Source organism: Peromyscus eremicus, chromosome 14 (assembly GCF_949786415.1).
Source record: "Peromyscus eremicus chromosome 14, PerEre_H2_v1, whole genome shotgun sequence".
Classification (NCBI taxonomy): Eukaryota; Metazoa; Chordata; class Mammalia; order Rodentia; family Cricetidae; genus Peromyscus; species Peromyscus eremicus.
In genome coordinates this window covers 45693242-45716332 of record NC_081430.1, presented here as the reverse complement: position 1 = coordinate 45716332, position 23091 = coordinate 45693242, and the positions used below count along the sequence as shown (strand labels likewise).

The 23091-nt window shown below is 36.9% G+C and overlaps 1 long non-coding RNA gene across 1 annotated transcript in view; it reads left to right on the top strand.

Annotated features, from left to right (window-relative positions):
• Nucleotides 1-12940, top strand: part of LOC131924166 (uncharacterized) — a 79271-nt gene extending 66331 nt beyond the window's left edge. The window contains exon 3 of the long non-coding RNA XR_009382808.1: nucleotides 12335-12940. This is a non-coding gene — a long non-coding RNA (uncharacterized LOC131924166). The remainder of the gene's footprint in view (nucleotides 1-12334) is intronic.
• Nucleotides 12941-23091: the final 10151 nt, after the last annotated feature.

The following is a 23091-nucleotide window of genomic DNA, read 5'->3' as shown; positions in this document are numbered from 1 at the left end:
CCTACCCACAGGCACACATGTACATACTCACAAAAATTTAGCCTAGGAAATCAACAAAATTGCCCATGCTTTTATAGATTATTCATCTTATATGAACTGAAATTTGAACAGCTAATTCTAAAACTACTGATCTTTAATGGACTACTGTGTATTTCATTTGTTTGTACTCAAAACTTTTTTACTAGTTTGAACTTACATTTTACTTTTTCAAGTGCTGACTCATTTAATTCTGTGGTGGTTTCTTAAGTTAGAATGGATTCTTGCATAATGTGACTATTAAATGCTACTATGGCTTCCTACTGAATCACTTTTAAGAGCTTTTATTGATATGATTATACTTTAGAGTCAAGGAAATATGCATTTATAAAACTGTATCATTCATAAATAATTACCTGCCTGTTGAAGGAAGGCAGGTGGTTTCTGGACAGAGATAAAAACCAGAGCAATGAAAAGATTATCATGGTAATATCATTCTATATTTGTAAAGTCATTACCACTGTCAATTCCAGGACCCTTTTCTCATACATTTATCTAATTTAATCCTTTAAAGATGACAGATAATAAATTATTAGTCTTAGTTTGCCATTGTAAAAGCACTATCTCAGAGAGATTATGTGATTGAACCAAAGTCACAGATTTAGTATATAGTGGAGCTGTGAACAGAGCTTAAGTCTTCCCAGTTTTGTAATACCTAAAAGCCATGTTCTAAGTGATAAGAAAAAGATCATTATGTGAGCAACTTGGAGAGGTGTCCCAATATGGATTTTTTTCATTACTTTTGGAGAAGAAAATGTTGCCAAACCATGCAGTATTCAACGAGAGGGATGATGGATGGTCTTCCCTCAGCTGAGGTCACTAGTATACTCAAAACTTTCTTTATAAAGTAGAAAACATGCATCCATTGTATCTCTTATCTTGTCTTCATCCACTCTTCCACCTTGAACAGGATGTGAAGACTGCAGCTCCATCTGGAAAAGCCAGATGTGTCCCAAGTTCTTGAATGGAGTAATATCATACCAGATCTGCCTACTCTTTTCTCAACTCTCCTGTTTATGCTACCATTATGTGAGTTGTCTATCATAACCAAATCAAAATCTTTGCTAATATGGCATGCATTTTAAGTCTTATTCCTGAGATGATTGACAGTATGGAAATTTGAAGACTGAAGAAACTAGACAAATAGAATAAAAACCAGAAGGTTGACTTGACTGCCTTTGAGAAAATCATATGAACTACACTGTCAAGGTCTGGGTGCCTAAGAGCTGTCTCAAAAATAAAAAAATAATAATAATATAAATAAAAGTAAATAAATAAAAGTAAATAAAAACCAAACGAACAACAACAACAACAAAAAAACATAAGGGAGGAAGCTATGATTGAATGACAGAGTGAGCAGATTTCCCATGCTTAGAGTGTTTATCTTTTGGACCACAGCACCCTTTCCTCACTGGAGTTTTGCATTTGCCTTTGTTAGGAAATTTGATGCAGAGGAAGTGGACAGGATAGTATTCATTGGTTGCTCTTTTATTCTCTAGAATTATCTTATCATACTTAGGAAGGAATTTCACACCTTAAGCACTTGAACTGTGTGTACCACCTGAACACGACTCTTTTGGTCATTTTAGTTTCTAAAGCATTTTTTTAAAATTAGGTTAGTTGTGTAACTTTTTTCTTGTCAGAAAATATATACTTGGTCTAGTCCCATAGAGACACATGAAACATATTCTTGTACTCCTTTTTGTTCATTCAAAACCACATACAGGATAACTATCCTGTATCTATAAGACTTTATTGTTTGTTCTTATAGACACTTCTATTTGGTTTATAACCATGAATGTTATGAAGAGAATTCCTCAACAGTCTACAGTTTCCCCATTTTTATTGCCTTAAATGACAACTGTTTGTTGTAATTAATGAAGTAATACTATTATTAACTAAAATTTATGTTTTGATCAAATTCTTCTAGTTTTTGCCTGTGTCCTTGTTCCAACCCATCAAGTATTTCCCACTGTCTTCAGTTATCTGACCTTTCTAGGCTGTTTCTGACTATGAAAGACTCTCAGACATTTTCTTGGTTTTAGGTTTTTAAGATTTGGCAGTTTGAAAGGGTACTTACTGGTCAGCTATTTTGTAGAATTCCCTTTCGTTAGGATTTGTTTGATGTTTTCTTTCATGTTTACAATGAGGTAATGGGCTTTGAGAATACCATGAAAGTAAAGTACCATTTCATCACATCCTATCAAGGGAACATGATGTCCACATAATTTGTCACTGGTGATGTTACCTCAGTCCTCTGGGTGAGGTCACCTTAACAGGCAGTGTCCTCCAGCACAGCAGAGTTTCTCAGTCATTAATTTTTAATGAACACCTTTATATCCGGCTTAATTTCTAAAATAAACTAAGGTGCCCCTCTGTAAATCGTATGCAATATGTAAAGGGCAACAGGTAAGGCAAATGGGTGGAATGAGAAAACAGTGAAGGAGAAGGGAAGCAGAAGCAAAGGAATATTCCTGAGTACTACAGGGTAAAGCTTGGACTCAAAAAACCATATTTTATATCCACACTTTGCTTTGGGTGATATTTATACACAGATCAGTAGATTTTTATATTGCTAATTATTTCAGTGGAGGGTACTTTAGCCAGAAGAGTAAAACATCCTCATTTTAACTTGACAGTTCAAAGCAGCATGGCCTCAGGGCCCAAACTATGAGTCAGTATAGTTCTGTGCTTGAAGACAGGACTATTATTTTCCAGGATCCTCTTTACTTGCTTGGCCCAAATGAGTGTTCAATACATGTGTGGTCATCAGGTTATTGTATTTACTTCTATTGCAGTTACTCAAAAATGTGTATCGATTGACTATGTCAGGTGAATGAACAAGTAAATTCAGTTTTTGGCATTTTCCAGATTCATGGTATTCATCCAAGTAAGAATAGTGGCATATTAGCACTCCTTGTGGAGAAAACTGAGGAGATGAAACATACAGTATTACCTGGCACCTCTTCTGCCCTCTAACAGAGGGTATGTAAGAAAAACAACACATTTGTGTACTCACAGCAAATTGATGCACATAATTTATTCTTAATCTCTGAGACTTAACCAAATATTAACACATTGGTCTTTTATTAGTGACTTTGCAAGACGTTAGAGAGGGAAAGTGTAAGAAGTAGTCCAAATATAGAGAGGAGGATTCGAGGAGGCTAATCTTGATGCTGAAACCCTGGAGAGTATGGCATTTTTGTTTTTGAATTATTAAATTAAACCTTTTAAGGATTGTAGGGCCTTAAGTGGTACAAAGCAATTTTCTCAGGGACATATTACCCTTGAACAAACAGACCTTGAGGTATCAGCTCCAAGAGGTGAAAAGCTTAATTTTTGACTCTCCAGAGAAGTAGCAGTGCCCTTAAGACCTTGCCCAGTAATCACCCATCCTTGGTTATATCAGCATCAGGCACAAGGGGCACAGATGCAAAGAGCTTCAGATGCTTATTGTAAGAATGACTCCCAAGGGCATGTACGCACACCATGGTCTATTTGTGCTAAATGTATGAAAAAGCTAGTGCCAAATATGCAGTTTGCTTAATGATGGAATAAAGACCACTTAAATTAATGGATATTTGAAACCCATCCTTCCAACACAATTACTGGAGCAAGGGATGTTAATTCTTCCCATTACTTGGCTTCCCCTCTCCACCTCCCAACAGGCTACTCCATTGACTCCTGATGACAACTATCTGCTTTGTTTCTAGTGAACTCAATTCATCAGGTGGCTATGTTTTAAGCTCTTAGCACCTCACGTACAACACTTCAATTAAAGTGAGAAAAGTAATTACTTAAAGTGACAAATAGAGGAATGCTAATTAAGTAAGAAGTTCATTCCAGGGCATTTAAACTAGAGTCCTGCAAAGTACAGGGGTCATGGTTTAATGTATTTTCTTGACTTGCTTTGTAAAACACAATTCTTCATTCTAATAATGCCCAAAGAGCCAAAGTGTGTTGCATTAACAAAGAATTAATGACTCTTAGTTACTGAGGAGATCCCATTTACGTTTTTTTTTTTTTAAATACACAATATCTATAAAATTCATGACAGAGAGTAAAGATACCATAACTTGGATTTTATCCTTGTTAGTTATTTCAAGTTATAAATATACTGAGTATAACTTAGTAATGTTCACTCTAGGAAGCTAAACCTTACCATATTAAAAATTTCCTTTAATATCCCTATCATCTACGGCTCAGAAATATATCCCTATCATCTACAGCTCAGAAATATAAATAAATGCATATACATACATATATACATACACACATATATTTTTACTAGAATTACACATTTGTTGTAACATACACCTAATTATCATGAAAGCATCTCTCAAATATTAAACATTTAGACTTTTTAAAGAGAGGGCTTCAACTTAGTTAAATAATACAAATAAGGACATAACCCACCAATGAACAAGTATTCAAGAATGAAAATAAATGTAGTCTACTGTTTGCCAAAAGGAATCATAGCATATGCTTTACTTTTAGTTTGACATAATATTTTGACATAATCTCTAAGTATAAGCATTAAAATGCTTAGCACAGAACAACAGAGAATACAAGAAGGTGAATTAATTAAAAGTGTTAAGCTTAGCTTAATGACATATTTTTATGTTATAAGAAAGTTGGGATTCTGTTTTCATAAATATTTTGGTGCCTGGCATATGATAGGTGTTTGGCACATATCTGTTGACTGAATTAGAAATATTCTTTATGGATTCAGACAAAAGAGATGGAAAAGGCTTTGGTGTTACTAATGGAAATGAATTCCAGATACCTATGTGTGAGAACAGACAGCTCTACTGGAAATGACGGAAAGTTCAAGTGGTTATTTCTATTATTATATATTATATATATATTATTACATATATTATTATATTTGCATATTACTATAATTACAGCCGATGATTATTGATCAGTTTCAAGTACATAGATCTTTTCAATGCTTCTTTCTGTCCTCACAAACCCAAACTTCTCTTCCACCAGCAACATGGGTTCAGCTGTATCATTCCAAATAAAATATTGAAGTATTAATACTTAGTGTGTCAAGATACAACTACACTTGGAGGTAGTGTTTTAGATGAATAATTAAATTCAAACAAGAATGGTAGGGCTTTTTCTAATATAATTTGACTAGTCTACTTAATTATTTATTTATTTACTTTTTTTTTTTTTAAAAATTTTCATTTACATACCAATCCCTCTTATTCCCCTTCTACCTTCCCACCCTCCATTCCACCCCCTATCCACTCCTCAGTGAGGGTAAGGACTCCCTTGGGGAGTCAATAAAGTCTGGCATACTAAGTTGAGGCAAGATTAATCCCCTCCCTCCCCATGTCAAGGCTGAGCAAGGTATCCCACCTTAGGGAATGTGTTCCAAAAAGCTATTTCATGCACCTGGGATAAGTCCTGGTCCCATTGCCAGGGCCTCCCCAAACAGATCTAGTCAGATAATTGTCACCCATATTCAAAGGGTCTAGTTTTGGCCCCATGAATGTTACCCAGTGGACAGGCCAGAGTCCATGAGCTCCCACCAGCTTAGCTCAGTTATCTTTGTGTTTTTCTCCATTATGATCTTGGTAGAGGGAACCATTAGGGGATTAGGGAGAAGCCTGGTGCTCAGGAAATCCCCAGGAATCCACAAGGATGATACCAGCTAAGACTCCTAGCAATAATGGAGAGGGTACCTGAACTTACCTTCCCCTATAATTAGATTAGTGACTACCCTAATTGTCATCATAGAACCCACTTCCAGTAACTGATAGAAGCAGATGCAGAGATCCACAACCAAGCACTGGGCTGACATCCCAGACTTGAGTTCAAGGAGGGAGGAGGGAATCACAGGAGCAAGTGACGTCAAGATCATGATGGGGAAAAACCACAGAGACTAGTCTACTTATAAGAAGAGGAAATTAAGATACACAAAGAAATAATAGACCTGTTGATGATACACAGGGAAAGCGGGTATCTAGTAGCCAGGCAAAAGAATCTTGGGAGGAATTAATTCTGTGAATACCTTGGTCTTGCCTTTCCAAACTTCAGAACTAAAAATAAACCTAAAACAAAGCCCTGTAATTAAGTCACCTAATCTGTAGTATTTTGTTTTGATAAACGTAGCAAACTAACATGATCAGGGCCCTACCCTTATTTCTTACTCTTCTCCCTCCCTCTACATTTACTTACTTTTTAAAATTTGATCTTTGCCTCCTGTTTAAAAATATGTGTGTGTGTGTATGTGTGTGTGTGTGTGTGTATTAAAACAACATCTTCTACATAACTTTATACCTTCATGAAGCTGCCATCCTTTTGTCTTCTTTACTTTAACAAAATGTTTTATACAACAGAGTCCATTATTCAAATCCAAATCCTTCTGCAGCATCAGTAATCCTGATTATGACTAGAAACATCAGAAGGTCTACATTTTTATTTCTGCGATAATAATTTCAACCACAAATTATTTAGGGACTCTAAAAATGTAAAATTTAGTAGGTAACCTTCCTTTCTATGGAGATTGTGACTCTCTTAACTATTCTCTCTCCTTTGGCTTCTGTGATTCTCTCTCTACCAGTTCACTCATCTTCTATTATTCCTGAGTGATCTCATTCTGATTCTCTTTCTGTGTTGGAGGTTGTGTTGGTATTACATTATTATTCAGGATTTCATTGTGGACTCTCTTCTTTCCAGGACATATTTTGCAGCTCTGGGTGATCTTGTCCATTCTTATAACCTTAGAGTTATTTACATTTCCATAAAGAATAACCTGCCCCTCTAGAATATTTTCTAGTGACAGATCTTTGTTCCTGTCTTCTTCCTATGAAGATATTTAAATATCTACCAGGCCAGCTTCTCTGCCCACTTTCTCTGTTTCCCTAAAATCTTTTGTTCTAAAAAAATCATTCTGCTCTATACATGTGATGTATTTCCTTTCACTTAGAAACTGTATATAACCTTTTCCCAAAGATGAGTGACCAAAGTAACAATTATAGCATCTTTCTACTTAAAAAGAGAAACACGAAAGAATAGTTCCTTTTGTTTAAAAATAAAATATAGTCACACCATGCCACCTTGATCATTTCAACTGTCTATGTAGCTCTAGTTGGTCTCAACCTCATCATCCTCCTGCCTTAGCATCCCGTGTATAGAACACTGGCATTAGAGGCATGTGCACTACACTTGACTCGAGAATTCTTGACAGATTAGCTCTGCCTTGACCATAACCAAGCAGTGACATTCCAATGAGATAAGCAAATATGGGCCTAACAGATAACCCTTCATCTGTGATGCATGCACTGTTTCCTTTTGTGTTGTTTGAAGTGCAGGGAAAAGATCAGAGTTTGAGGCCTTCATAATTAAGTGTGTGAATATAATTCTTTAACTTAGTGATTCCAAACGAAAAGATACACTATTCTATATTTTTATTCTTTATGATTTCAAGTTCTTATTCTCATAATTGCTAATCATTTGGGTGAGGGTCTGGGATCAGATGAATGTGTTATAGTTGATTCACCAGATGCTAAAGAATGGAAGCTGTCTGTAGTTAGTTAAAAGAAGTCTGTCCCAGGAAGTATGCAAAAAATGTGAGTTATACTGATGGAAATGAGATAAGTTGAAAAGACTAAAAACACATACACACACAGAAGGAGTCATGTCAACTCATAGTTTTCTAGAGTCAAAGAGTTCTGGGAGTTATGGAAAACAGGTTGCATGCCTATAAGAATTAGGGTTTTTGTTTTATTATTTTTATTTATTTATTTATTTATTTTTACAGATTATACATTACCACATTACTCACTCTGAAAATAAATCACTGATTATCTAATCAAAGCAGAGAAAAAGAACTTATTTGTGAAAGGCCTGAGATCACCCTCTTTGCATTCAACAAACTTAAGAGCGTTGCAGACAGCCCTAACTCCATGCTTTCTACTCTAATCCTTTTCTTCTAAGTGATTTTCCCTCCTGTGGAAATATACTGCGTATCACTATGTACTGGGTGCCCAAACTGAAATGTTGTGATTCAAATTCAACATCCTCCTGTCCTGTTTCTCCATACGTGTCTACTAGTTTCTAGATGTCTCTTGAATTTGTGCTATTTTCTTTATTCTTATGGCCTTATTTGTGCCCTTATCATAGTTTGTCAATGGATTATTTTACCTTAGACATATACCTTGAATTAACTCTTTAAGAGCCTTCAAAATTATAGTTCAAATTTTTTAAGTATTAATGTGGTACTTTCCCATCACTAAGAGATTTTACTACTGGAAAATTAGGAAAAACAAGAATATGTGTCTTCCTTGTAGTTGGATCTTGTATTCTAGGCCTCTCAAGTGCACATCTTTATCAAAACCAAAGAAAATGCCATCTTTTTGTACAATGTATTCATGCTCATCCACACTGAACAACTTTCACAGGCAGAGCCATGCTTGTTCCTTCTGTCCTTTGGGTTTCTCACATCTAGGCAGAAATTTTGTGACCTGGCATTAGAATTCTACACCACCACTACCAAATCATAGAAACAGCAATCCCTAATTCTTAGCATGTAGGAGACACAGCACTGGCTCATTTGGAGTATTTGGATATCTATCCAAAATGGTGCCTCCCCTGGAGGAACTATATTCTGATAGACTGTGACTCATAGCCAGTCCTTACTGGTAATAATAACAATGTTGTGTTTTATGATGATTCAACAAGGTATCATAGAGCTGTGCATTAATAGTGCCGCCTCTGTTCTGAGAATACATCTCTAATGCATTCCTCCTACTACAGAGTGGGAAGCTCTGAAGTGCTTCTTATATAACTAAAGCGATTATGCAAGTTTTGTTGTTAAATGGATTATTTTTAAAAACTAAAAAAGACCTTTCAAATGATTTAATATCTAATTTTCTGTGAATACCTAAATATTTTACTTGAACAAATACAGAGTACCTCATATCTAGTACACAGTGTATCTAAAATTCTAAATTCAGTGTCCGCAGACCTTAGTGACGATTACTTTTGTATAGATCTCTAAATAATTTTTTGTGAATTAACTTTCAATCTACAATTATACCAACTAGTAAAGCTGAGAAAGTTCTTGTTGCAATAGAAGACACTTGTTTTCATCAAAGAAAATCAGGGTTTACACATGAATACATGCTGTGTATATATGCATATATATATAATGTATGTATATGTATGTATGTATTTTCCTTCTAGAGCAGATTTTACCTTTCAAGCATATGTTTTCATTTGTCCTGGAATCAAATAACTCTCATAGACCTCACCTTCCAGTGGAAACTCTTTCAGTGTAACTGTATCTTCTGCTGTTTTAAAGGAAGGGCCATTTGAATGTTGTCCGTGTGTGTGTGTGTGTGTGTGTGTGTGTGTGTGTGTGTGTGTGTAGGTCAAAAATGTCTGATCACAGACTTTTTTTAAATTTTATAATTTGATTTAATTTTACATATCAGCCATGGATTCCCCTGTCCTCCCTCCCCCCCCCCCGCCCTCCCCCACCCCACCCCCCATTCCCATCTCCTCCAGGGCAAGGACTCCCCCTGGGGATTCATCTCAACCTGGTAGATTCAGTCCAGGCAGGTCTAGTCCTCTCCTCCCAGGCTGAGCAAAGTGTCCCGGAATAGGCCCCAGATTCCAAACAGCCAGCTCACACACTAAGGACAGGTCCCGGTCCCACTGCCTGGGTGCCTCCCAAACAGTTCAAGCTAATCAACTGTCTCACTTATCCAGAGGGCCTGATTCAGTTGGGGGCTCCTCAGCTATTGGTTCATAGTTCATGTGTTTCCACTAGTTTGGCTATTTGTCCCTGTGCTTTTTCCAATCTTGGTCTCAACAGTTCTAGCTCATACAATCCCTCCTCTTTCTCGCCGATTGGATTCCTGGAGCTCCACGTGGGGCCTGGCCGTGGATCTCTGCATCCTCTTCCATCAGTTATTGGATAAGATTTCTAGCACAACAGTTAGGGTGTTCGGCCATCCTATCACCAGAGTAGGTCAGTTTGGGCTTTCTCTCAACATTGCCAGTAGTCTATTGTGGAGGTATCTTTGTGGATTTTTGGGGACCTCTCTAGCACTTTGCTTCTTGGAAATCAATGTGGCACTTTCTTAGAAAATTGGGAATCATTCTCCCCCAAGACCCAGCTATACCACTCTTGGGCATATACCCAAGGAATGCTCAATCATACCACAAGGGCACATGCTTAGCTATGTTCATAGCAGCTTTGTTTGTAATAACCAGAACCTGGAAACAACCTAGATGCCCTTCAACTGATGAATGGATAAATGAAATGGGGTACATATACACAATGGAGTACCACTCAGCAGAGAAAAACAATGGCATCATGAGGTTTGCAGGCAAATGGATGGATCTAGAAAAAATCATCCTGAGTGAGCTAACCCAGACTCAGAAAGACAAACATGGTATGTACTCACTCATAGGAGGATACTAGATGTAAAAAAAAAAGGATGACTAGACTGCTACTCACAATTCCAGGGAGGCTACCTAGAAAACAGGAACCTAAGAAAGACACAGGGATCACCCAATGACAGAAAAATGGATGAGATCTACATGAGCAAACTGGATGTGAGGGAGGTGGTAATGAAGGGCAAGGGTCGAGGGAAAGAGAGCTTGGGGGAGCAGGAGATCCCAGCTGGATCAAGAACAGAGATGGAGAACAAGGAAAAAGAGACCATGATAAATGAAGACCCCATGTGAATAGGAATGCTGTCCTTATATGCATGAATTTAGGGTCACCCACTTTGTGAGCTATAAAAAGAGAACATTGTAGGGAAAGGTATAGGAAGAGTTGAAGAGGAAATGGGGATTGATATGATCAAAGCACATTATATACATGTGAGAAATTCTCAAAGAATAGAAGAAAGGATAGTTGTATGAATTTTGTTTATGACACTTCTAGCCATAGCAGATGTTGTGTATGTAATCTATTTATTTTTGAGACTATAACATAATTGCCTAATTTTCTCTTCCCTTTTCTTCCTTCAAGTTCCTCTGTATACTCATTGCTCTTTTTCAAATCCATACCCTCTGTTTCATTGTTATTGTATGCATATATGTGTGTGTATATATGTATATACTCCTAAATATAACCCGCTCTGTCTGTGTAATGTTACTTGTATGTATGTTTTCAATGATGACCATTAGGTATTGGATAACCAATTGGTACGCTCTTCCTGAGAAGACTATTTGTAATGTGTAGTGTATTAACATTACTATATATTGTATATATACATATATATGTGTGTGTGTTTATAGAGATGTCTATATATGTGAATATATACAGATACACCCTCCAGTGGAAACTCTTTCAGTGTGACTGCATCTTCTGCTGTTTTAAAGGAAGGGCCATTTGAATGCTGTCATTATATGCATGAATTTAGGGCCATCCACTTTGTGGTCTATAAAAAGAGAACATTGTAGGGAAAGGTATAGGAAGAGTTGAAGAGGAAATGGGGATTGATATGATCAAAGAACATTATTCTCTTTACTCTAGAAGAAATTTTTATCTTTCAAGCCTATATTTTCACTTGTCCTGGATCAAAAAAAAGCACTTTATTTTGGAGCATATGATAAGATTCTATGAACTAGAATCAATCTATAGTCTTGAGTCAGTTACCTGTCCTTATTAGGCATGCATACCACACTAAAGGCTCCTGCCGTTCATCAATATGTCCACACTGAGAAACAGCCAGCCTTAAGCAACTATTTGAAATTCTTTCACATGAAATCATGCCTGGAGAGATATATACTCTAGTATTAGAATGATGTAATGTAACTACAATTAGTAGAATTTAATACTTGTTTATTTCCAAATTATCTTGGAAATGACTCAGGAATTTACATGAGCAGGGAAGTTAATGGAATACAGCAGACCATTTCTCCATGGGCCTGAGGAATATATCCCTCACTTTCTTCACTGAATAATATGTCCTGCCACAGTTATACAAGGGATAGAGATGCCTGACATTAAGAAAGATTTAGATTCATTCTTCATTTCAAGCAAGTTGGCTATTTGGTAGATAATACTTGGCGATCTGCAAAGACCTAATGTATATGTACCACACTTTCTTAGTTCACTTACTAGCTGATGGAAACTTACACCATTTCCATCTCTTTGCTATCACAAATAAGTGCTATGATAAATATGGGTCTGTGACATTCTGTAATAGCTCGAAATGGATTAAGACATCTGCTTATTCTTGCCTCTGTGTAAACTTCTTCTAAACAAGGATACTGCCCCAAATTCCAAAAATAGCATTAAGTTTTGTGATTTTGTATTTAGGAAAGCCTTAGAAATAAAGAATTAACACTCAAGAATTTGGATGGATACACGTCAATGGCTGGAAAAATGGAAGAGGGAACAGATGAACTTGGCTAAGAAGAGCTGTCATGTTAAGGAGAAGAATAAACTTCGAGTACCCAGGAACAGCAAACGTTTGAGGGCCATCAATGAGAAGAAGCTAAAGAAGTGTCTGAGAAGCAGGCTGTGGTTTGGGATACACTGCTGTGATTTGGGATGCACTGCTGTGGTTTGGGATGCACTGAGGTGAAGTGTTCATATTGGTTCTTTCTGTAGCTCTAAGCAGCTGGACCTGGAACAGGGAAGTCTCCAGGAGTGTTTTATGGAAGGGGTGACCTGAACTTCACTGGCTGAAGCTTGGAATATCTGGAAGTGTTAGAAGACTGAAGAGGATCAAGGGACATTAACCATCAGTACAGAGAGAGGCTAATAGAATCTCATACAGAAGTGACTGTGTAAAGAGAGACTTTATCTGAGAGAAATTTTTCCATCAACAACAACCTCATTTCTTCATATAACATTCATAACTTCTTCCTTTATGATGATTTTCTTCTTGAAGTATCCAATACATTATACTTTCCTAAGGTATCCTACATTGTTCCATTTTATTCTTATAAATCTTGTAGTGAGAGACAGATAGAATGCTGCTACCATCACCACTGATTCCAAGGTATGATTCTAAAGTTTCTTCATCTGTTGGATGTGGGCTCTTTGTTGGTCAGGTAGCCTTATAGCCTAAGATTTCACATTTCGTGTATGTTCAATTGATGTATTACACTCCATTCTAATTCCTGTACACCTTTAAACATCTCAGCACTCAGGGTGGGTGAGATGAGATAGGACAGTGGTTAAAAGCACTTGGTCCACAAACATGAGGATTTGAGTTGTGTCTAGGCAGTCACAGAAGAGGCTGGATATGACTACCTATCTGTAATCATCCTGCTAATGAGGGAGGAGATGATGGAATCTCTGGGGCTTGCTGGCCTCCATTCTTATCTCCATAGGAGAGCCTGGCTTTAGACATAAAGCTAAGAGTGATATCATAGATCAGTCAATGTCATTCTCTTCCCTTTGTGGGCAAATACCACACACACACACACACACACACACACACACACACACACACACACACACATCAAAGTGCTATGTCCATGCCCTTCTTTTCTCCCTAAATGCTCTACAGACACATGGCTGAAATAATTCTTTTATTATCCCAGATTCAAGTTTCAATAGCAAAATCTTAGTGATATAAGATACATTCAGGAGACCAGGAATTGCACATCCAACTAACATTTCATTTTTAATCTAGGTTTGATTTGTTAATATTGCAGCCGTGGTGGGTTTCTAGGTGCAAGCTTTGTTTCATTTTCTTTTTGGCTGAATGAACAGGTTTTCAAGATCAAACTTGAATCAGGGATTGTAGAATTCCCACTCTGTATTAATTCAAAACTAGTACAAGACTGTAAAGGGAAAAGAAACTGTGTTGCCCTGGGTAGCTCTGTTTGTGAGTAACCATCACAAGCTTGCAAAAGGAAGATTGAAATGGAACTGCAAACACTAATTCAGAATTCTAATTGTCTTCCTAAAACATCAGCTTAAATGCATTTGGACAAGTTAAATGCTTCTCTATTTTTTTTCTTCCTTGAGGAAGTTCATTTCTGTGTGGTAGTTATCATACAGCAGTACACACTGAATTATGGTGCTGCTCACTCAGCCAGTTGTTGGTGTGTGAAATGGAGCACCTGTTAGTCAAGAAATCCCTGGGATACAACTCTGTTCAGCCAAGCAGATTTCCTTAGACAGACGGAGGGCCTTCAGAACATTCCCGCTGAATTATGCAAGATTTTCTGGTTTACGGTCATTAAAGGCAGTGATAAAGCAGCTGTCGCCGAGGAGGATGTTGTCAACTATCAATGCAAAGACTAGAAATCGCTACCCCGACACCATCCATCTCATTACTGTGAGCTTTCTGCTAGTATTTCTCTTCTAAATCCTCCTTTTGATAAGATTATCATTTGCCTGACTAAATATTTGCTCCGGGCATCACCTTGATGTAGAGGTATAAAACAAGTAAAATGTGCAATCCATGTCTATTTTTTAGATTTTTAAATTGAGTTTCCTAAGAAAATGCTCTAAAGTGATGCTGTGGTGGCTTTTTTGTTGTTTTTGTTTCATCTGCAAATGCGGTTGAGTTGCTTCTTTTAAACTAGTCTGTTCATGTCTAGTCTGGTTGCCAAAGCAAACTGGTTTGAACTGGGTGATATGAAGAATGAGGAAATGAAATATTGCAAAGATGAACATGTAATTTGCTAATGGCACCAGTCTGGGATTTCAAAGATTATTTGTGTTTGATCTGTGAATGATGGGAAATGGAAATGCTTCAAGAGAGTCCCATTGCCCAGCTGTGAGGCATGCTAGGGACCGTGGGACATGCCAGGGACAGGGTGGTGTGCTCAGTAAATAACAACTTAGGTTGACGGTGATGGAGCAAATATTTGGACATCTCTGAGGTGCTAACCATACACAGAGGTAAATGTTTATTGAGGCAATAGAAAATAGAATCCTGTCCAAGGAACAAGGTTCTGTGTCATAAGAAGTGGAGATTTGAAGATTGTGTACTATTTCCATATCAAGTGGCCATGCTCTGTCTCTTACAGATGCCAGCAATGGGTTTGAATGCTTTTATTAAGCTAACTGGAGTTTCTGTTTCTGTGTTTATTTAAAGGCATCAAGGAAATGCATTGTATAATGAGATCATAAAAAAAAAACCACTGAGATCATTAAAAAAAACAAACAAACAAAAAAAAAAAAAACCAGATCAACGCAAGGGTCATTAAGCCCAAAGAAGAAGAGTTAGCAATTATAAATGTATAACTTCTCATTTTGTCTTACACAAATTGAGAAATTTATTAAACAAATGGTATTCTTATTTAAAAACACATGAAAGTAGAGGTACAAAGTTGAAGGAGGAATAAGAGCTTCAATAGGAATGAAAGGGGTCAGAGAGTAATTGGGGGACGATATAATCAATAGGTACACATAAGAAATTGTCAAAGAGTTGTGGAATTCCATCCCAAGGGATACATCTACAATACAACTCCTGCCCCCAAGGCTCAGGTATCATCATGGAAGAGGAAGAAGAAAGATGTAAGAGACTGAGATTGTGTCTTTCACGAATGTCAGAAGCTACACCTATAAAGCCTCACCAGTATAATTGCCTGAACATGAGCTGGAGAAGGGTGACACTAATCGACAAGCCAAAGTGGACAGGAGAAGAAAGCCCATAAGGCCTCAGACCTACACAAAGAACTACAGGCAACTAAGGGATGCTGAGAGTGGGAGAAACAGTCTTCTCCAGGGAAGAGCACACTAATTGTTTATCCATTACCAAATGTTCATCCCCGAATACATGCATACAAGTAACATTATACGTTGAGCAGGTTGTATTTATGTATTTAGGAAAAAGTGTGTGTGTGTGTGTGTGTGTGTGTGTGTGTGTGTGTGTATGACAATAATTAATTATAAAACAAGCCATGGACTTAGGTGTATGGGAAGATTTGGAGAGAGAAATGGAAAGGGGAAAACAGTATAATTATATTATAATCTTCAAAAATAAAAGAATTTTTAAAATGGCAAACATAAGAGGGGGACTTCGGGAGAAGTAGAAAGGAGTCAAATGGGAGTGGGAAGGGACTTATGAGAGCAATGGGGATGGATACAATAAAAATAGACTGTATACCCATATGGAGTTATTTTATTTATTAAAATTATTATTAAAATTGTTTAAAAATATATATTCAATGTAGTTAATGTAACCAATTATCTTTTATGCCATCTGTATACTGTTGTCATATTAAAAGATTGTTTTCAGTTATGGCAACTATTATAACCACGTATTTCTCTCAGAACAAGTTGAAGTTAAGAAATAATTGAAACTGATTGTAGTAAAAATCATCTCTAATCTCCATACTGGGGAGGCTGAGGCAGGAGGATCATGAGTTGGAAATCAGCCCATGCAAGACTTAGTGTCAACAAGAAAAAGGAAACAATTGAGCTCATCCAAAGTTGTGTTGCACGTTGTTGGTAATATTATTTTGTAGTATTAATAAATAATATAGTATTAAAACATTGCTACAAAAGAGAATCTTGAGATAAACCTTTGCTTGAAATTCTAGGACATTTGTGAAGAATAAATTGTAATAATGAGGCAACCATTTCATGACAGCTGTATGAATATTCTATTTCTCAAGTGATCCGGTCCTACATTTCCCAAGGAAAGAGAGGCATGTGCAACATTGTGCAACACATAGGTAGTTGCATATCTATATTTTATATGTGTCTTTCTGCTACATGGTAATTTGTGTCTTAATGTACTCTGTTCTAATTTTATTCTATATTCTACCTCCTGTACTTAGGTACTTGGTCAAACTCCATGTTAGGGCTACATAGTAAACAGGCAAAGGAAAGCAGATGCTCATTAGGGAACAGTAGAGTGTGCATGTGCAGAGTCATATCTCTGCCCATAGGCATCTTGGGAAATATGGAAAGGAAAGAAGCATTGAAAAGGGTAGTTGTCACCTTCAATGTCTGACAAGCCACAGTTGAAAGACTTGTGCCTGGTGGTTGTTGGGAATTTAGTTCCTTAGTCCATTTGCTTTGATTTAGGAATATAAAGAGTTGGGAAACAAAATTTTATTGCAAACACATGGAAAGCTTGTTTAGTGGTAAAATCTAATATGATTTTAATTTAGCATCTTGAGGTCTCTTGATACCTCCTACCTCATATCCATTTTCATAGGGATTTCAGTAAAAATAATGTGTTTAATGTTTAGGGACTATTCTAATCTTTCACTAGGGGTGATATTTAATGCACTGTGTACATGTACCTTACTATATTTCGAAAACATATCCAATTTTGTATTACTACACATATCATAATGCCAAGAGTTTCAGGTGAGGTATTGTAGATACCCAGAAGGTCACAAAAGAATCATGATACTAAATAGACCTGCAGAGTCATTTAAAGGAGTCAGTTAGGTCAAATAATAAAGTTATGATATGAGCGTTTGTGATACATTCTTTGCAAATTTAAAGTTATGTTTTCCTTCCTTCAAACAATTATGTGACAAGAAAATAAAAGAAGTCAACAAACAAATGATTATGTGTTTTCTATTTCCCAGGCATTTTTCTAATTAAATTTGCTCAAAATCCTTTGTATTAATGGTATTTATATCACTTCTTTATTAACTTTATGTGTGGCCTAAAACCTCCAGGGCTATTACATGGGGAGCTATGGAAGCCTTGAGCAAGTGTGTAAAGAGCAGATGAAGTACTGAGTGACTGTGTATTGTTTGATATGAGCAGAGTCAAGGAACAAATGCCTCAGAATCCTAACAATGATGAAGGCTTCCCTGTATGGATCAGGCTCAGAATTGGCAAATCCTTTCTCTAGTCTATGTGTGAATACTGACAGTATGTGCAACAACTAGAAAAATGCCTCCTTTGGGCTGATTGAAAACTGAGATTTTTTTCCCCTACAGAGACCTCCTAGCAGACTAGCTAACCCCTCCTCCCTGTGATGTACAAAAACAAACAAACAAACAAACAAAACCCCTTGAAGTTCAGGTTGTTGCTTAGTTGGTGTTGCTCCAGTGGAGTGAGCATGGCTCACATGATCTGGCTTTTCTGTATATGTGTCTGTTCTTTCTTCCCTCACTGCATCAGATAGGTTTCCAGGATCAAGCCACACAAGACACAGCAACAGGAAGCAATCTGTTCAAAGTCACAAATGTTATTAGTGAGAAGATGGATATTACTTTCATAGCAATGGCCATGACCAACATACAAGACTCTTAAGAATGTGTCTAAGATGTTACACATAAAAAACATTAATGGAAAAACTTTTTGTAAAAACATCTGTAGAAAAGATTAGACAAAGGACAATGGAGATGAGAAATTGGCATAAATTCTTATTATAAACACCAGGCTGGCAAGAGCTCAACAGAATCCCTAATAAAAGAAAGGCTTGGTGGTTAAACCCTGGAGAAAACGATCTGGATTATAGATACATAACACTAAAAAACCTGAAGTTGCCTATTTTGCATAATTGGTTTACTCTTTATCATGGGTGTGAATTAGTTATTTTTATTCCAAAACCATGTATTAAAAGTTTTAGTGAAATATTACATTGAAATACCTTGGCAAACAATAAACATGCCACCTGTGTCTAAATAACTAAAATAAGATATTCATGGGAGAGTTCTTCATAGTTTAAATTCTCTGGAAAACAGAGCCTAGGGTAGCATGGTTTGCTATTGTATGACTAAGGAAGAGAATACCAGGTGGCAGAAGTGAAGGGTATGTGAGATGAGGCATGGAAGGAGGAAGAGTAATGGGAAGATGTAGCTGATTGTAGGATCTTAAATTTCCCCCTCAAGAAGTCCCTTCTGAGGGAAAAAAAGTATGTGGCTCCCATCTCTACGTGGTCAGGCTTTTACCTCACCAGTTGTACTTACTGGTTAAACTTGAACCGAATGAATCAACACAATTTGATGTTATAAAATCCAGAAATAAATAGTGCAGATGTATGCTCTGATTATATTCTTTATGTTCTTTTATTTTTATCCTTTTTAAAAAAGTTTTCCATTGAAATAAAATGATTTCATCAGATGTAGAAAAGGACTTTGACAAAATCCAATGCCCTTTCATTCAAAAAGGCAATTTACAATGAGCCTATAGCCAACATAAAATTAAATGGAGAGAAACTCAAAGCAATTCCACTAAAATCAAGAATAAGACAAGGTTGTCTACTCCCCCAAATCTATTCAATATACTTCTTGAAGTTTTAGCTAGAGCAATAAGACAATCCAGAAATCAAGAGGATACAAATTGGAAAGGAAGAAGTCAAAGTATCTTTATTTGTAGATATATGCTAATATACATAACTGATGCTAAAATTTCCACCAGGGAACTCCTGCAGCTGATGAACACTTTCAACAAACTGGCTGGATAAAAGACTAACTCAAAAAAAAAAAAGATCAGCAGTCATCCTATATATAAATGACACTTGGACTGAGAAAGAAATTATGGAAAAAATATAGCCCCAATTAATATAAAATATCTTGGGGTAACTCTTAACCATTCAAGTGAAAGACTAGTATGACAAAAACATGTCTTTGAAGAAAGAAATTGAAGAAGATATCAGAAGGTGGAAAGAACTCCCATGCTAATGGATCAGTAGGATTAATAAGGTAAAAATGGCCATTTTACCAAAAGCAATCTGCAGATTCAGTACAATCTCAACAAAATTCCCACACAACTCTTCACGTCTTGAAAGGACAATTTGCAGCTTCATATGGAAAAACAAAAACAAAAAACTAGGTTAACAAAACCATTCCTGAATATTAACAGAACTGTTGTAGATATCGTCATCTCTGATTTTATGCTGTATTACAGAATATAGTAATAAAAACAGCATAATACTGGCACAAAAACAGATACAATGACTAGTGGAATAAAATTGAAGGCCCAAACATAAATCCACAAACCAATGGATACCCGATGTTTTTTATAAAGAAGCTGGGAATACACACTGAAAAACAAAACAAAACAAAACAAAAACAAAAACCAACAAAAAACAAAGAAACAAAAACAAAAACAGCATCTTCACCAAATGGTGCTAGTCAAACTGAATTATCTGGATTTAAAAGAATACAAATAGATCTATACTTATCACCCTGCACAAAACTCAAGTCCAAGTGGATCAAATACCTCAAACTCCAAGTTAACCTGATAGAAGATAAAAGTGTGGGATAGCCTTAAATGCATTGGCACAGGAAGCCAATTTCTACATGATAGTGTAAGCACTAAGATCAACATTAAAAAAAAATGGAACCTCATGAAACTGAAACTCTTCTGCAAGGCAAAGGACACTGTCAATAAGACAAAGCATCAGCCTACAGAATGGGAAAGTATTTTCATCAACTCCACATCTTTTGGAGGGCTAATATCCAAAATATATAAAGAACTCAGGAAACTAGATATCAAAAAACCAAATAATCCAATTTAAAAATGGAATGTAGATATAAACAGAGAATTCTCAATAGGGAAAACTGGCATGACTGAGAAACACTTAAAGAAATGTCCAAAATCTTTGACCATTGGGAAATGCAAATCAAAACTACTTTGATAGTCCACTTTACATTTCTCAGAATGTCTAAGATCAATAACACAAGTGACAGCTCATGCTGGCAAGGATGAGCTGGATGTGGAGTAAGGGGAACACTCCTCCATTGCCGGTGGGAGTGCAAACTTGTACAGCTACTCTAGAGTACAGTGGAGATTTCCAAAAAAAAATCCAGGCTGATGCTAGGATGGAGGGTTGCTCTCTACAAACTAGCAATGGGGCCCTTTTGCTGAGGACAACATCCACACATCTGATTGAATATAGAGAGGTTGAGCTGGTGCCTGCATGGAATCTTCACCCCTACATTCTAGTCTCTTTGGTTCAGGAAGATACTCTGCAGGCTGCTGAAAGAAATGTGGACACCACCACAGTAACAAAACCTTTGACTTACAATGTGTCCTGCCTTTAAGATGTGCTGGGCAATGGTGGCACAAAACTTGTGAGAGTGACCAACCACTATCTGATGCAGAGACCCACAGCCAGACATTATTTGAAGAGAATCTAAATTGGAAGTCATGGTTGGGTCCCTACTCTCAGAGATCAGGGAATCCCACAAAAGAGTGTGAGGAAAGATTATAGTAGTCAGAGGGGATGGAGGACACCAAGAGAACATGGCCCATTGAATCAACTAAGCAGAGTGGATATGGGATCACAAAGACTGAAGAGGCAAGCACAGGGCCTGCAAGGTCTCCAAGTCATCTGCATATATGTTTTGACGTTTAGCTTGGTATTTTGGAGGACTTCTAACTGTAGGAGAAGGTTGGTACCTTTGACTCTTTTGCCGGCTCTTGGGTCTCTGCTCCCCCCCCCCCCGTTGGGTTGCCTTTCCCAGCCTCAGTTTATAGTGTCAATTAATGAGGCAATTCTATGTAGTTTATTTGGTAATTAAATGAGGTTTATTTTAGGGGTAATTTACAACCAATAATGGATCGTTACAGTATCTGGGAGAGATGAGGTGTAGTCCAGCATGGTTCTCTGGAGAACTCTGACTTGGTCTGCAATCCAGCATCCAGGATCACGGGGAGCCAAGAGAGCCAACATGTATCTCCGGTCTTAAAGGGTCTTGTCTTGGCCATGCCCCAGAGGCAGGTCACAGGCAGGTGTGTCAGTTACCTGCTGTCTCACTGAGGGCAGTGCTTCAAGGTCAAAGCTGGAACAGCTACCCACTACATCTCCCCCTCTTGTCTAAATAAAAAGTTCTAACCTAATATGAAATTATATAAATAGGCATGATTATCAAATATTGTCCAGGAGGGATAAGGGGTAATGAGCTAGACAAGATGGAGCTACAACCAACAAGAACAACACTAAACAAGAGACACATACTAAAATCCAGAGAAGTCTGGAGCATAGGTAAATGGCACATTATAGAAATCATTCCAAAAGATACCCTATACTGAAAAACCTGGATCTAATACTTAATATGTTCTAGCTAAGATACAAGAAGATTATAACTATAACTCTTAGTCTTCAATCCCATCAAAGACCTGAGGAGGAATATAATAATACCTGAGAGACAGGAGAAGGACTCAAGCAACTTTCGGGAGTCTTGTGAGAGTAGACAGAGACAGCTGGCAGCCTGGACAGTCACCTAAAGTTTCTGAGTATCATCGGTGCATTCAAATTGGTATAGGCCTAGAGAATCATTTTCAGAAGCAGATATTTGGAAAGACTATCTTACCCTGTCTTGGCACAGTTCAACAGTCATTTTTCCTTGTGTCCCGCTCATTCAGAAGCAACAGTATATACACTGTCAACAGTCGAGGCAAGGGCAATTTTTTGTCCAGTGGGCCATTTTGTGCCAAGAAGAAGAGAAACTTCCAAATGGAAATGTCTCAGAAGCTCAACATTCTCTCAGGAGTAGATCGGTACTGCCAGGAGCAATTGTGTCTCATGTCAACAGAATTCTAAGTTATCAAAACATTTAAATGCCATATTCTCTAGGTCTGTGAAGTGTTTGAAGATTACCTATCCATATGTTTCTGTAAGTCTGGAGAACCTAACTACCATAACTATAGAAATGACAAGCATGAGTGACAATAGCTCAGTAAGTCTTCTCTCCTAAAATATCTTGAGGACTAAGGCTTCACATTAACAAGATAAACAGCCTGTAAGCAGATGTACCATATAAGGACAATGACCTCAAAATTGTGACAATACACAAAATAGCTTAAACAGAGGTAGGAATGTATATATAGTGCAATATGCAATATGACAATAATCCTAAATATGTATCAACATACAAAACATCCTAAACAGGGGTAGAACATACATTCAGTATGACAAATATAAATTTACATTTGTATCAATATATAAAATATTTCAAACTGCAGTAGGAATATGTGTATAATACAACAAATACAGTTTTGTATTTGTATCAAAATACAAGAATTCATATCAGTGCAAATTATCTAAGGCTGATATTTTACTGAGTTAGTTTACTAGTAAATACAATAATCTACCTTAGTAGCCTATACCTATCCATTCCATTTTTTTTAAAGAATAATGAGTCCAAATTTTATTGTTTCACTCCCAGCCCTACAACCATTCATCC